The sequence below is a fragment of the Notothenia rossii genome (assembly GCF_949606895.1).
Source record: "Notothenia rossii genome assembly, chromosome: 10".
Lineage (NCBI taxonomy): Eukaryota > Metazoa > Chordata > Actinopteri > Perciformes > Nototheniidae > Notothenia > Notothenia rossii.
In genome coordinates, this window is record NC_136908.1 from 8,055,825 (window position 1) to 8,073,022 (window position 17,198).

The following is a 17,198-nucleotide window of genomic DNA, read 5'->3' on the forward strand; positions in this document are numbered from 1 at the left end:
ATCAACCGTGTCAAAGTCATGTTCTGTGCAGAATAACAATGTCATGTAATTTTTTTTCCAAGGGACCATTTTCTGTTTCATTGAGTGTGGGTATACAAAACAGTTCATATCAATGCAATGTAGATTTTATACCAGGTAGCATGCTGTACAATAATGTCAAACTTTTGATGAATGAGAAGTGAAAAGTCCTCCTCACTAGCTTCTTCTGACTGTCTTTGACCGAGTTTGGACCTTTCTGTGAGGCGTCCTCTTCGGTTTGCGCTGCCGGCTCTGGGGACAGATGTCTCTGGTTGTCACTCACATCAGTGTTACAGTGGGGGGTGAGAGAGCTGGAGGAGGGAGCAGCATCTTGAGTAACTGAAGGGTTGAAAAAGCGGCCCTGTGGGAGGATCACCTGTTAGGATGGAGCGGTGGGGGCCAAAGGAGAAAGAGAAGGATTGGTTGGAGGAGGCTGAGTGAAATGAAGGGTGAGGAGTGAATTGAAGCAGTGAAAGGAATTTTTGGTGAACATGTGTCGTGCACAGCTGCTGTCCTGGTGACTGTCAGCGATGCTTTAGGCCCCAACTGTGGACACTGGTGGGTGGTCATGGTAGGAAGGAAGATGGATTATGTAGGGGGGATGGTATAGAAAATAGTTTGACGAGAGGACGAGAGGAAAGAAAGACTGTGAAACAAAAGAACACACTGAAAAACTGAAACGTTGGCAATATTGATATCCTCAAAAAAACTCAATTGGGTTTCAATTAAAACAGTCTTTCATGATCTATAACCATACCATTATCTCAAACATATATCGGTACTTTCAAAGATATGAGATCTTCAAAACTGCTGGAATCAAGAAATGTTGTATTATGTCAACTTATATGTCAACAAATTATTATAACGTAATATTTTTGCTTTCAACTAACTAGGGCTGTACCCGAATATCCGAATATTCGTTCGTTGGCCAACTATTCAGGTTTCAATTTCATTATTCGGATATTCGTTTTTTAAATTTTGTTCCTAAATGTATGCTATCAATAAAGGCAAATTGCCATATTCTTATTCTATATTTATACTTTTGAATTGCACTGTTAAAATGCGGAAATATATACAATCTCAGCCTGTGCTCCTGACATCGCGTTCACTCACAGAGTCACGAACGCTTCACCTCGCTTCACCTCGTTTCACACACCTGAACACAAAATGCCGAAGACTTCAGCTGTGTGGGACCATTTTAAATTGGACGACGGTAAGAAGAAGGCAGTGTGCCAAATATGCGATAAGAAACTGGCCTTCCACGGCGGCACAACAACCCTGAAAAGTCACCTGGATGCTGTAAGTAGTAGCCTAGCTTAGCTTAGCTGTTGTCAAGTTGCCATGATGAAGCTGCTTTATCCACCGTTTAAACAGTAACGTTACACATGTTAAAAACGTGCACTTACTTTCCTTGGAAATAAATATAAATCTTATAAGTATAAATCATAATAGTATGCTCTTTCTGCGCTTCTGCTTAACGGCGTGTTATCAGGGGTCTCGGATTCTGAGCGTGTTATGAAACGTTTTGGAAAATGTTTTTTTATAAAAAAAAAAAATTCTCTCTGTTCCGAATATTCGCTGCTGATTACTACCGAATATCCGGAGCCCGAAAAATGGTATTCGGGACAGCCCTACAACTATCCTTATAAAGTTATGTGAAATTTGTTGGCATCATACACTTCATTAAACTCAACCTGTCAGTTTTTTCAGTACATCATGTTTTCAAAAAAATCATAATTTCTGCTCATGTAAAAGCTTTGTTTCACATTTCATAATCACACATATCCCAACAAATACTCTATGATAACTTTGACTATTCGAGGACTACGGGGACCGGGCTACTGAAATAATGAGGCCATGTTTGTGAGTGAAGACGGTGACTCTGGGAGTGGATGTTTAGGTAAAGCTTCAGTCGCTCTCCCAAAGGTCCTCTTGATCATCACACTTGGCCCTGGAGGCTATGACTCAGTTCAGTGCTCCTTTGCTCCCAACACATGCCCATCATGTCACAGAGAGATATGTGGGGTCTTGGGAATGGCGCACACGTATACACGGGCCCACACATTTCCTCGGCCTATATGCGATTTTCCTTGACATCTGGTCGCGTTCTCATCACTCTTGTGTTTGTGTCACGTTGGTAAATGCCTCTTGAGTGTTTGTGTATGTGTGTGCACATGCCAGTAGTCTTGTGTTTATGGGCCATATGTCTTCAAATGTTAGTAAATGGCCCCAACAGCTCTCCAGGGCCTGATTCCACTCTGACAGAGAAACGACCATCCTGACCGTGAGGATAAACCAATAGTCCTTACGGATGGATGTTGGCGCTCTTGGGGATGAAAAGACTTCATGACCTACAGTACGTTGAAACCCAACATGGTGTGAACTGGGTTTCTGTCCCTTTCACACAGAGACTTCACCTTGACAAATACACCTTGCACCCTGAAAGCATATGTCACTGAAATGAATCATTTGTTTTTAATGCATAACAAAAAAGTTAGAGATTTTCTTTTTATTGAAAACATTTGGTGCCATTTTTATGGTTTAGGAGTTGTGCTTTCATTATCTAGTCTGCTTCTTTAAATACTATTTAACTAGCAAGGTAAACCAATATGAAATTAGTTCAAAAACTAGCATTTAGTTCATTGTAAGTGACCAAATGCCTTGTGGTTGATTGGAAAAAGAAAGAAAAGTACAGACAATAATATATCTTGGCATGTTTTCTGCAATGTAGATAACAGTTTTATTCAAATACATTATGATTGAAACCCACAATCCTAAAGTCAAGAACATAATTTCTATTCATGCAGAACAAGTGCTACTGTAGTACTTCTCTTCACTGTAGCCGTATTTCATTTGCATAAAGCAGATTCATGTGGTGGCTAATGCAGTGATGGCATCAGAACCTCCAAATTAACATCATGAACAATTCCATACAAAGCTGCCCCATTTCACTGGAAGTACCGTTCACATAAATGGCATCCACAGTAAAGCAGAGCTGCTCATGTTTGGAAACATAAAGGAGGCAATAATGTATATTTTGAAAACAAATCTATGTTACCTCATTTACAGACTTAAAAGGAAGCAGCATACCATTTCTGCAAACCAACTTCCTGTGGGTAAATGTGTAGCAGAAGCAAGGAAACAATAACTGTTGGGCTCTTTAAAAAAAATCTATATGAGCTTTGGACCACAACCAGGGTTTTTCTTTTGAACAATAAAAATGAATCCTCAGTTTACTCAAAAAAACCTGTACTCAAGAAGCCATTGTTCACAGTAATGATGATTATTTAAGGCGTTAGACAAGTTTTATATTATTTATAAGGATTGTCCAAATACTGCCTGACACAATTCAGAAAATAGGGTTAGAAAATCTGAAAACAGAAAACGTAAGGTCCAGTTTGAAGGACAGCAGCTAATATATTGTTTATTAAAAAATATGTATTTCATAATAATTTAAACTGTAGGACTAAATTAGGGGTTAAACTCATTGACTCCTCTCCACAATGGACGTAGAGCATGGTGCGGCAGAATTAAACTCATCAAATATTCTCATGCTGTGTGTTGACAAGCCTGATTGGATTTACTGTTGATGCACATCTCAGAGGCATTCAGCTACCCATGTCAAACACACCATGTTTGTCCTTGGCTCTCTGGCTTTCCTCCAAGGGCACATTGAAATGAGCAGACTTCAAGACCCCTCCTCAGCGAGTGTTTGATCCCAGCAGGAAGAAGTGAGCAGTTTGGAAAATGACTTCGAGTGTGTGTGTGTGTGTGTGTGTGTGTGTGTGTGTGTGTGTGTGTGTGTGTGTGTGTGTGTGTGTGTGTGTGTGTGTGTGTGTGTGTGTGTGTGTGTGTGTGTGTGTGTGTGTGTGTGTGTGTGTGTGTGTGTGTGTGTGTGTGTGTGTGTGTGTGTGTGTGTGTGTGTGTGTGTGTGTGTGTGTGTGTGTGTGTTTGTTGACCCACTTTCTCACAGGGAGAGAGAGGTAGAGCTGTAAAAGTTCCTCTGCTCTACCTCCTCTAACTCGCTCTGCCCTGGCATCCAGAAGGATGCAGCGGTGGCTATGGCAACGCTGCAGTAGCAAGTAAAAAAAGAGGAGACTTCTTCTCACTTGCTGCCTTTTTTCTATCTTCACTTCTGTCAGCTCAAAGCTATGTGACGGGTACGCATCTAGATTTGGTCTTTTTATAATGACAAAGGTCCCTATCTTCGGATTTATTTAGCATGCTCCCATCGGGACCTTTCTCAGCAGTATGCTTCTCATTTAGCATCAAATTACTTTATACACAGTAGTTGCAGTGGGGTCGATGTTAAAAGAGGCTAACTGCAAAAAGCTATAAACTTCATTTCAGCACACACATTTTGTTTGGAGAGACATCACATCACACTCCTCGATTCCAGGAGTGTGTTGGCTGCTTGAAAATCATCCAGAGGGCTATTAGGATTCTGTCGCCAGCACCTTGTTGTTGTTAAGGGATTCTGTTGTGCTGTTGACTCTCCTTCCAGCACACTCCTGATTCCTAGATTACACCTCCTCTGGCTCTGTTTTTCCCTTTGCTTTTTATATGTGTGTGTGTGTTTGGATGTGCCTGCCATCTCTTTGGCACAGTCCCACCGCCCCTGCCCAGCAGTTTGAAGCATAGGACTCCTGGCAAAGACAGAAGGGCTTCTGGGACCTGCAGCCGTATGAATTTTTCATTCACTTCCCTCAGCCAATTCTCGCCCCCTCTCTCCCTTTCACTCTCCCGCTCGCTAGTCCTCTCACGGTAAGTATTGTCTCTTTCTCGGTCTGCGAAAGAACACCTGGTGCACATACAATCCTGTAGAGTAAACACAGAAGCCCGCACTCACATTCACACACACACACATTTGCTCAGACACAGCGTGTAGCCTGCAGACAGAGTAAACAGCTTCTAGACAACTTTGCTTGGTATTCTACTTTTCAGTGTTTCTTTTTTTCCATTTTCCCCTTCTTCCCGGGGTCCCTGAGGCTGGGCATGTGGAGAGGAATGCAGAGGAATCCTTTCTACAGGGTAGTGTTAAAAAACACAGGACAGCAGGCGCAAATACACACTGGAATTGCACAAATTCCCACACTGGGCACTACAGAGGCGAGTGGAAAAGAACACTCAACGCCACTGCATCGACACAGACACAACCTAACCTAGCCTCTCCTCACAAATCTGTCCCCTCTGTAGTACTTTGTGGGAACTTTGTAGAGACTTGAAGTTGTGACAGATATTTAAAAGGAAGAGATGAAATCCTATCAAAGCTACTCATATAAAATGGACTGGTGAAAGAGTTAACAAGAGGTATGAAAACTCATCTGCATTATGAATAATTTCTGCAGCCATGCACATACAGGGGGAAAAGCCATAACTCTACGTGACAACCTGACATGTCCTTTTCATGGGTTAGAAAATAAAGCTGTCAATACAACCCGGACAGATTTCTCGAGCAAAGTTTCCTATCAAAAGGCAATTGAACCCGAAGGCCATGACATTTAAGATCTCAGCTCCCGAGACATTTAAGATCTCAGCGGGTGTCATGCTACCTCGGCCCGCTGTCTGTGATTGGATGAACATGACTTGGCAGGTCTTAGAGCTTCAGGTAATGTCAGACATGCAGAGCTGTTGTTATTGTGGAACCAGTTTGCGTCGGGTTACTCCGTCTGCTTTTACGAGGGCTCGTGGACCTTGAGTGAAAACGAAAGTGGTTGCCTCCACACGCTCCTTACACTCTTTGAACTGTTAGGAAATTCCCTTGATCAATTATTGATCAAAGCCCTTACAAAGCTTGTCGCATGTGAGTCGTGATGCTCGTGGGTATGGGAGTGTGTGTCTGTGTGGCAGAGAAAGAAAATAGTAGAAACTGAGGGGCATACAGATGAGGAGGGAAAGCAAGATGAAGGCTCAGAGATAGAAATAAAGGAGAAACATGTTTGAACGTTTGATGTTTTGAACTGTTTTAAGGCATTTTTAGATTTGAGGAGTGAGTTGCAGGGGTTCTTTTGGGCAATGCACTTTTGAATTTACACTTGCTTTCCTATACTTAATAGGGAATTCCCCCATTAATTATTGTCTTTCTTAATTGTAAATCATAAAAATATCCATGTGACACTTTTTGAATTTTTTTCTTTGACACACATTTTGTGACCTTGTGTCATTTTTGCTAAAGATATATTAGATCAAAATGAGCTTTATTTGAATGTAGGGCTACATCAGAGTATGTTCACTTATCCCAGTAAATCACAATGGGTGCTGTCACGCTGTCACAGGATTTGTTCTATTATTAACTGGCCATGGAGCCGCTCCAGGACTTGTAAATCATACACTGCAGTATTGTATATCTGCTTCCCAAGAATTCAAATGAGCAGCCCAGTATTAGGGAAATGTGTGATAACAGTTTTCATGGATCACTCTTCCTTTTAATGTACAACATAATGGACAGTATGACAGTGGGACAAAACACAATCTACCATAAAAGGGCAAAAGGTTAAATAGAGCACTTGTATGGGTTATGTAAGTGTGTTCTTTATTTGAAAAATTAATTAAGTGTTGAGTGGTTTTCAACAGAATTGACATACATTTTTGTCAAGTACCGTAATTTCCGGACTATAAGGCGCACCTGAATATAAGCCGCAGCAGCTAAATTGAATGATGTGTACATATATAAGCCGCACTGGACTATAAGCCGCAGGTGTTTTAATGTTTAATTACCATATGTAAGGGTTCGTGCACAGAGGGGATTGTCGGGAAAGAGAGGGCTGTTTGAGGAAGCTCCCATTTATTAACATTTCAACAAACAAGTTGCATATTTGCATAACGTATTCAAGTGTTACCATTTAGTGCAATAGTAGCTACAGAACATGTACTGTGCTGTGTAAACTGTACTGTATCACATAGCGTTTCAGATACAAAAACTTTTCAACTTTCAAACTTAAACGGTGCGCCCCCAGCGCACGTACCGGCAGTGATCTACAGCAGTGGTTTGCAACCAGTGGTACAGGGACAAACTGTCTCGCTCTCGTAATGTCTGTCTGTCTTGCTCTCGTTCTGTCTCTCGTACCACTCTCGGTTCCACTTTTACTTTTGCGCGCTACCTGTCTCACTCTTTTCCGGCCTCCAGCTTTTCCTGCTGGAGCCCGCCACTTAAAGGTGGGGGGCGCGGATCGGCCATAGAGCCCATAGAGTTAAAGGTGGTGGACTGTAACCTGTAAAATCCATAGATTTAGGAGGTCCCCTAGTGGCCGTTAGCTGTAAAAATCCATAGATTAGCCGCACCGTTATATAAGCCGCAGCGTCGAAAAATGGGAAAAAGGCGCGGCTTATAGTCCGGAAATTACGGTACTTGCCCATCTAAGAAAAATACATCTTCCCAAGTAAAAGACAACCTTTATTATGCTCCGACTTTTAAGGGTTGACCCAACCTGCGCTTGCCAAAACTTGTTAACCCTTATGTTGTGTTCGGATCTCCCGTGACCTGTTTCAAGTTAAATTGATATAATAACTACGCTCTAGTTGTTTTAATCGGAACAAGGCTTCATGATATCCTCCACAACAGCTTTATAAACACTACAAAACAGATTTAGACAATTTTAGCCAAGTCTGAAGGTCTCTTAAAAAAAAAAGTGTATAATTTGGTGTTCGGGTCTGGGAGGACCCAGCAGAATTGTTGTGGGTGACTCGGGGTCAAATTTGGCCCAATCAAGATTCATCTTTCACTTTAGACACCCCAGCCCCTCCCCCTTCATCCACACTTTTTCGCAACATGCACCTGGTCTCCCCTCCCTCTGCCCCCCTCCCCACACGGGAACTCCACCTTTCTCAAAGAATATGTACAGCACACTAACACTTGAACCTGAACTCAAACATGCACGTGTGCAATATGTGGTGGAATGTGTTTTGGGGCCATAAAATACAATTGCAACAGGATTGTGCGGTTATGATTGCATTATACGTTAGTTATGATGTAGTTAAAAACAATATTGGATGATAGTCATTATTTGTGTGTGTTTTGGACTGAGATAAATCATGGGTCAAAACTGACCCGCGAACAGCATGAACGGTAACAGCTTTCGAACACAACGCGAGGGTTAATAAAATGGTTGAGCATGATTATTTTGTATTATCTAGTTACATGCAATGTAATCAATTCCCAATAAAGAAATGTAACATACACAAACGTCCAGAACTACGTAGTCAGAGTTATAAATGCTAAGAATCTAGGAGAAAACCCTGCATTATTACCACTCAATCTAATCTAAAAATGAATCAGTAATACGAGTCAGACCATAAGTAGACAAAGTTGTCTAGAGGCAGCCACAAGGGATATGATAAGGTTGACATTACATGATATAAGGTAATATACCAAATCTAAATAATCAAGCATTGTTTGTTTAGAGTGTAAGCCAGTTTCACTGATACTCAGATTTATTTATGCATGATTGCATCCATGAACTTGGCCCAAGGCTTCGAACTGGTGAGGCTGCCGCTCTAGAGTTACATGATATATACAGGTACAGCTTTTCAGTGCTTTGTATCAGTGGGAATGCATCATTGTTTCTTGTTACTTATAGGCGTACACGTATAGGGAATTACACAGCATTAGCTACTTTGTGTTCTATGTTTTAGTAACGCTGTGACTTTCATTGCTCCTTACAGCACACTTGCATGCTGTAAGGAGCAATGAAATGTGTGGCATTACCGCATTTTTACAAGCACGTCAGAGAGTTACAATGAGCTTCAGGTAATATGAAAACACACCAAGTACTTTTCCCACAAAGGTTCCTGAGAACTACGATTTAGTTGCATTCACACCAAAAAGTCCCAGGAACTAAAATTAGTTCTAGAGAACCTTTTTTACCCCCTTTTCAGTCCCTGCTAGAGAGCAGGGACTTTCGTGGGAGAAAAAGGTTCCTGTGTCTGATTGGCTGGGCGGAATGCAAACCACGCCCCGTCAAACTCCCAAACACTTTTGTGAAGCCGCCATTTTATTATCCTCGCATTGCATTATTAACATGAGCATTAGCCCAGCGCACAAACGCAGAGAGACTAACTTATGACAAAACAAAATAAAACATGGGAGCGGTGGAGATGAGGAGGTGTCGGCGTTCTGGCCGTTTACTCGGAAGGCTTCAGTAGAAGCTGCTGGGAGTCCCAGCAGTTTCTACTGAAGGCAGTCCCCAACTCCGGGGACTTCCGGACGGGGACTTCGGATGGCAGTATACGCCGTGAAGTTGTTTGCGGCCTGCCAGTAAACCCAAAGCAGAAGAAGAAGAAGTGACGTCAGCGGCTTCATTTGCCTAATCCACCCCCAGGAACTAATTTCCGGTGTGAACGCGATCTGTGCTTAGTTCATGAGAACTAAAGAGTTCTCAGGAACCTTTGTTGGAAAAGTACTTGGTGTGTGTCAAGTGTGTCTATTTTTAAACTACTGTAGAAACATGTTGGTATAACACAGCAGACTGGAAAAGGACCCCTCTATGTAGATATGAAAGGTGTCATTATAAGCTACAAAAACACAACCATGCTTAGTTCCTGTTGATTATAAGCAGATGAAAACTTCATTGTGAATATTGTATTTAACTTCTACTATAAGACACCCTACATACTACACCCTGATGCTTTAAAAAAGAAGGAAATCAATATATATTTTTAATTCTGCTGCATACAAAATAATGATGCAGTGCTTTCTCAATGCTGCCTGATATATGCATACGGTCCATTCTGCAAAAAACACCCAGAAACTTAACCCAGGAGAGCAAGGGATAGTAAAGCGAGTAATGTCTTATGAGCTACTCCTATGCACTAAAGGTGGTTTAATTTCAACCAATGTGTTCAAATTCAAAATGAATATAAATGAATTAATACTCAGGAATCTTGCTCCGTTTGAACCCAAACTGCCTGTCTGCATCCTGCTGTCCTTATCCTCTGAGTATAAATTAGTAGAAGAAACTGATTGAATCATGTGGCACAAAGCCTGCTATACTGTAGGAGATTTTTTCACTGTAATGATTAATAGGATTTCTATTTCAGCCATGATGTTTTTTATTGCCACAAATGAGTGTGTTCCATTAACTGTAGAAATAAAGTCAGTACGTCATTGTATCGTGTCAATCTCTCACATACTCTCTTTCTCTGTCTTTCTCTCCCCTTTGTGCAATATGCAATTACAACTGTATAAACCTACGACAATCATTGTTTTGATATTGCTTTTGACATCCCTAGTGTCCACCCTCACTTGAAATATCAATCTGACCACTGCAAACCCATTCCTCTGTGTTGTATGGGGACGAGGCTCTTGAATGGAGATGCAGGGGTCAGTGGTCGATGGCAGGTTATCGACCCTCGTTTGCCTGAAGGCTGCAATTTAGTTTGAACGGACTGTAAAATAATTGTGATTGCAGGTTTTTTTAGAGGGCTTACTAAAGCAACAAAGGTTCTTGTTTATGAGTTCGATAAGGCACAAACATAAAATCTGGGAACACAATCTTACCCAGAACAACTTAAGTTTTCTTGACACCAAGAAGGTGAAAGTAATTTTCAGATAATTAAATCAACTGAGCATAACATTATTTTAACAACCGAAACAGAGTGAGCATGGTGCTTTTAGGTTCATATCATTGAAATCTAAAGCAGAGCTCATAATGAAATCAGAAATGTGTCTTGGTAGCATCGAGTGATTCTTCGCTCCTGTTCATTTATGATTGGCAGTCAACTCTACACCTGTCTGAATAGCACAGGTATAGATTAAGACAGTCAGAAAATCAAGAAGTGATAAACGGCAGTAAGCATGACTGGAATAAACGAAAAACAATTAACCTGAAGATGACAGTTCTGAATAACAATGATTATAAAATGCCTGTATGTTTGATCACGTTTCTTATTAATTAGCTTGAAGTCTTGTTCATTCATCTGATCACCATTGAATCTTTTGACACACCTCCACTTTAATTATCAATCCCCTTAATTAAAATGGAAATTTGATAGCATTCATAACCACTAAACAAAACTGCCCATACTTTCAGACTTCTGAAGGTGTTTCAGCTGATCAATAGAACAGAAAAGCACTGTTTTAATCTTTGTAAAGTTTAAAAGAAACCCAGCCAGCATTAGTGAAGGGCTGGAGCTTTTTGATTGAGTTTTCATCTGTCAGTGGCTGTGTGTTTTGGACTCGGACTCAAGCTGAGTACTAATGGCCAATTCAAGGCAATTACAGGAGTAATTGTGTAGCTCTTGGCATTTGGGCTTACATATGAGGAGACAGACCTGTTCAGGTTGGCCTTGGCAGGTACTGAACACAGAAAGACTGAAATAGACCCATTTATCAGATAACCACTTATGTTCGAGGGACTGGCTCTGTCTAAAAAGTGACCATGTTCAATCTACCTGATTACACAAAAGCTGTGATGAAGCGACCTAAATCTAAATAAAACAGGAAGGCAAGGTAAGGCAAGTTTATTTATATAGCACCTCTCAGCACACGGCAACCCAAAGTGCTTTACAAAATAAAATAAAAGATATTTAAGAATAAGTACAGTAGAAGCACATTATAAAATGGCATTTAAAAAGCAACGATAATAAAATAAACACAACAGGTATAAAGTACATGAATAAAGGCCACACTGCAGTGTTAATATGAACAACTCACTCAAATGCAGCGTCAAAAATATACGCTTTTAGTCTTGATTTGAAAGTTTTAACAGTTGCAGCGGACCTGCAGGATTCAGGGAGTTTGTTCCAGATGGTCGGGGCATAAAAACTAAACGCTGCTTCTCCATGTTTAGTTCTGACTCTTGTAACAGAGAGCAGTCCCGTCCCAGAAGACCTGAGACTCCTGGATGGTTCACTCTTCTGCACACAGGAGTGCTTTAAAAAGGAAGGTACGTCTTTGGTATGCGTGTGAACTACTTCTATAGGGAAGTGTACATCCTTCTGCACACATTTCTCTCACAGTGGATGTTTCCCACAGTGACTCCTCTCAAGGCTGTGATGGCTGCAGAAAGCAGCTTCTCTGTTTTCTGCCCACATACTAGGAAGACCTGGCCAGGTGCACTCTTTCCGAGAGACAAGCTGCCATTTTCACAAACTCTAGCACCCACGCAGAAGAATCTCCATGGATACATTCAGAGATAAAAAAACATGTACTGCTATTTTTACTTTATACTATAAACTAACACATATTAATAGAGCCATACAGTAGGCTTGACTAACAATGACTGCATACATCATTGAGTTATATATGCATTACTTATTTGTCCTCAGAAGCCAATACTTATTATTAAGATAGTTCATTATAACTTAAAGTTGGCATTCCCAGAGGTCAACACAGCGCTCACCCTTACCGGATAATTTGGGGAGGAATGTAATAAGACTGGAGGCTGTAGAGAAACTAAACTTGAGCAGCAAATAGAGGCAGAATATGAACCTATACCTTCTTAAAAAGTAACCCTGGCAATATAACACAAATATATAAATAAAACACTTCAGGCATTCATAATTTGGTTCATAAAGTTTGTCCCAAACTAGATTTGTTGGCAACTATTTTCCACTGTATTTTATTCATAATTTGCTACACAGAAAAATGCTTGTTGATAATGTCAATTTATTGTTATTCATGAGATTCATTGACATTATGAAAACTATATCATATCATAAGAACTCTTCTAATGTGCTGCAGGCTGCTTTTTGCCTTTTCAACAACCTTGAGTTCCTGACTCAACTATGCTGGAAACTTTCCACAAAGATCTTGGCCCATGCTGACTTGATAGCATCACAAAGTTCCTGCAAATATTTCTGGGTGCGCATTAATGCATCTGATGGCACATTATGCCGCTGGAAGCATCCATTAGGGAAAGAGCAGACTGCGGTGATCAATTAGTCTGAACTTGGTCAGCAACAATCTGTGAGTACACTTTGGAGTTCAAATGACGCTCAGGTGGTGCTATATGATGGGCTTCCAGTTATCTGAGATCACATGGCCATAAAGTGGTACAGGAATGTGGTCAGCTTTTTACCACTTCTGGTTCTCTCATCTATAAGTCAACATTACTTCATACTTGTCAACCCTCCCGATTTTCGCGGGAGTCTCCCGATTTCATTGCCCTCTCCCGGTTTCCTCCCGGGGTCATATTTCTCCCGATTTCTGACAAAATCAGATTTACACACGACTGTTTCCACTCGGACTTTAATACAGCTACACCATTGTTTGGTTTCCATGGTAACACGTCTCTTTAGTAGTGCGCGCAACTCAAAGTTTGAGAGGGTGAGGCAGATATTCACAGAAAACAGAACAAGAATCGACAACTACTCTCTGCTCACTCCTTTCCTGTAAAATACAGGTCCAGCCCACACATATGCTCCATCAAGGACGGTGCTACAGGCTGCAAGGCAGTGCACTTAGTTACAACTACAATAAGCATGTTAATGTTAATCTAACAGCTCCGGCGATCCACTAGCACCCCCCCCCCCATTTTGCATTTTGAAATGCTCCCGATTTCTGAGGTCTAAAGGTTGGCAAGTATGCATTACTTTTTAACAAAGTATTGGTTAGATGCCTGAAATGAATCTGTTGCTTACACAAGCTCAGTGATTTTCACATTTAGTTATACGACATATAATATTCTAGTAAATACCCCACTGTTAGATGTATGAATCTTACGTGTTATTAAAACAAATGCTAACAAGTTGATCCGCCTTTAGCTTAGCGGTTAAGATGTGCAGCCATGATATGTGATGTATTTTTTTGATAGCCTATAATGTTAGCTTTTTATGCCTCCTAGCAACTGCATTTACCCTTCAAAAAAACATGAAACATTTCTGGTAAACAAAATATCTGTTTCCCCCATATCTTATCTTCTGCAATAATCCAAAATGCTTTATATCAGTGTTTCTCAAACTTCTTCATACCAAGGACCACCAGTTGTTGGGCTATATCATGCAATCAAAAGTGAAACTTAAGCTCGCGCCATTGCGGAGATATTCCCGCGAGAGTACGGAAAACTTAAATTAATGAATTCATTTAAAATGTGAAATGTTACCAATATACTCACGGACCACTATCCTATCCGTGGGGCGCTCACGGATCACTAGGGGGCGCTCACGGACCATTCCTTTGAGAAGCACTGCTTTATATGAATGGAGCCTTTGGGATGTCAACTTCTGGCTCACTGCAACAATCTTTTGTTTATCTTGTAGTTCCTCATTGAGTGGAGTAGAACAATGTCCATGTCCAAGTATTGTGCATGCAGACGTCCCTCTGCATACCGATGTTACACTACACGAGTTTACAATTGTAGCCTGTCAGCTAGAATGAACACATCTTGCCACTCCCGTCTGACCTTTTTTGTCAATGATTCATTTTTGTCCCCCAAATTTGCTGTTGCTGTCAGGATGTTCTTTTTTTTACGTTTGTGCTGCTCGATCCTCGGTCAACTCTGTAGTGCGTAAACACCCCAGTGTGACGTGTGTTTGTCAGATGCTGTAACCGACCCGTCTGTAATGATCACAACAGATTTGAAGCGACTGCAATCTCACGTCTTGCTATTCCAACATTTAGTTGAAAAGCAACTGAGCCTCTCAGCTATGTCTGCCTGCCTTATGTCTTATTTACGCATCACTCATTGTGGGGGGTGGGGGGGGGGGGGGGGTGCATTCTGTTTGCATAAAATAGGAGGTTTAAAGTCAAGAGTATTTTCTCGGGGAGATACAGACGAAGAGAAATGAAAAACATAGGGACGGATGGCCTGCAAGCTGATATGACAACAGAAGTGCCAGACAGTTCAGCTGGATTCGATTTCATTTTACTCTTAATTGAATCCAACTCTATAGGAGTTGCTGTGTTTTTTCTAAAGCAAATGACCAAAGTTGTTCAGCTGTAGACATCATTATCTGGCTGTCAGCTAAGATTTTGATTGTCACGACTACCATTTATTGACGGCAAAGAAGAAAGAAATGACTTTATTGAACGTGTATATTCAGCCTTTTCAGAGTCACAGATTGATTTCAATTGCTTTGCTTTATGAGGGATTCTTATGTGACATAAGGTAACCCCCCCCCACCCCCATCCTCCTCCTCTGTAGCCTTCAGTTAACCATCTGCTGGGACGGGAGCACATGGTAGAGGATGTGTTAATGAATGCATACTTATATAATACAGACCTGTGTTGGAGGGAAAGACGGAGAGAGCGAGCCGACAAGATCCACATCTCCTGAAAGTAAAAGAGAGGAAAGTATGGAGGTTCTTTGTGCCACTAGTGCCCCCAAGTGGCCAGCGTTGGAACTTGTCCTGCTTTCATCAACCTTTACAAACATGACATGACAACTGCTGCTTTTCCTATTGTCTTTCTATAAAGAAAAGCTCAAGGGACATAAATGTAGATGATGCATTGTAGGCAGATAAGGGGATAGCATTGTTTTTTTTGATGACTACTGTTAAACGCATGCTGACACAGTAAACTTCAAAGCAAGACAAATATAACAAATCAGCCCTCCCTCCTGCCAAAAAATGCCATACCTAGCCCTTGCCCTAGCCTGCCATCATACCGCTTATGAATCAAAGACTGGAGCAGAAGGAGGGAGAGACAAGGACTTATGAGCACTTGGCTCTGACTCCCCATTTACTCCCTTTTCTCTCCTGCAGTCCGTACATTTTTCTCTCTCCTCTCCTGCATGTATCTGTCTAGCTGGGTTCTAGGATAAATCCTCATGCAAGGTTTAAAGCACCCGCGGAGCAGACACTGCCCAGCTTACGCTCTGCTCACATCAGTTAGAATACACAGCGGGTCAACATGTTCGATGAGACATGCAAACCCACGAGAGCAGGGCTCTTCAAAGTCTGAGCGTTTGAGAGACTGTAAGCCTCCCCTCGGACAACACTTGGATTTAAGCACACCCTCATCCCCCCATAGTTACTTGCTTAAATTCGCTCAATTGTTGGATTTCTACAGGAAATGTCATTTGTTTTCTTAGACAGTCAACAGTTGAACCAAGGTATAATCGTTCAGAAAAGTCTGTTTTAAGATTTATATTAGTTTCTGACTGGAAAAGTGAGAAAAACCGTAAAATCATGCAAAATCATGTAATCTTCTTGTGATGAGAAGATCTGATGATGAATTCTGAAACTTTTTCAATTCTCATTTGCCAGCTTTCTCCCCTGTTCTTGATTTCACCCTGAGAGCGACGCCGTCAGAAGCACGTGCACCATTTTTACACTTTTATTCAGTGAAAGTCATTGGAGCAACCCAAGAGAGACCGCCTCCTGTATTAAGACACCCAACCCCGACCTGTTGGGGCTCTCATCTATGTTAATGTATGATGTTAGCTGTTCATCACACATTCACAGTGATGGGTGCTCTGTCTCTTAAGGGTGCGCAGAGTACGCTCTGTTTTTCTGAAGGTGTAATGCCCAGTGCTCCCAATTCAAAAACGGTGAAGTGTGCACAAACTGAGTTTTATCTCATATTAACTGCGTAGGGCTCAGGCTCACTGTCTACTGTCTCTAGTTACCCTACGTATTTATGTTACATACATGAAAGTTGTTTTGATCTTCTTCACACATCCGTAGAAACATTTAAACAGTTATTTTAAAGTTGCAGTTAGTTAAATCATGTTTAACCGTAGGTGGAAATAGGGTTATGTATAGTCAGTCACAAACACATTTTGTGGCCTCCTATTTCAATTGAGCCATTGCAGTCAAGAAACATCTCATCTTGTGGGATTAAGCATTGCTTTTCCCAGCCAAATGGTTCAATAGGGATCAGGGACGTGCACAGGTACGGTTTATAGTTGCCCGGGCAACGGCCCGTTTGCCCTGACCTGCCCCTCTGTTGTGGCCGAATCAACATCTTAAGCCCACAAGTATTGTAGCGTCTCGATAAATACACTCGATAAAACACACATTGGCTTGTCAGCGCTGTCCTCTGCCGGTGCGTTAAAGACCACCTCGAGTGTCGGATTTTGGAAAATAGATTTTGAGTTTTCTCATGACAGTTAGAGTATAGGCGACAAACCAGGGGACTTATCTTCCTCTTGACACCGTCTGTTATTTCCAAAAAAACACCTAAATATACTTGTTATTGTGCTTCTGTCTTTCTGTGTCTTTTCATCTGTAAACTCCCTCGCCCTCTCTCTCTTCTCTTGATCGCCCTCTCTCAGGAGAACACTTCAATGTCCCGCTTCATT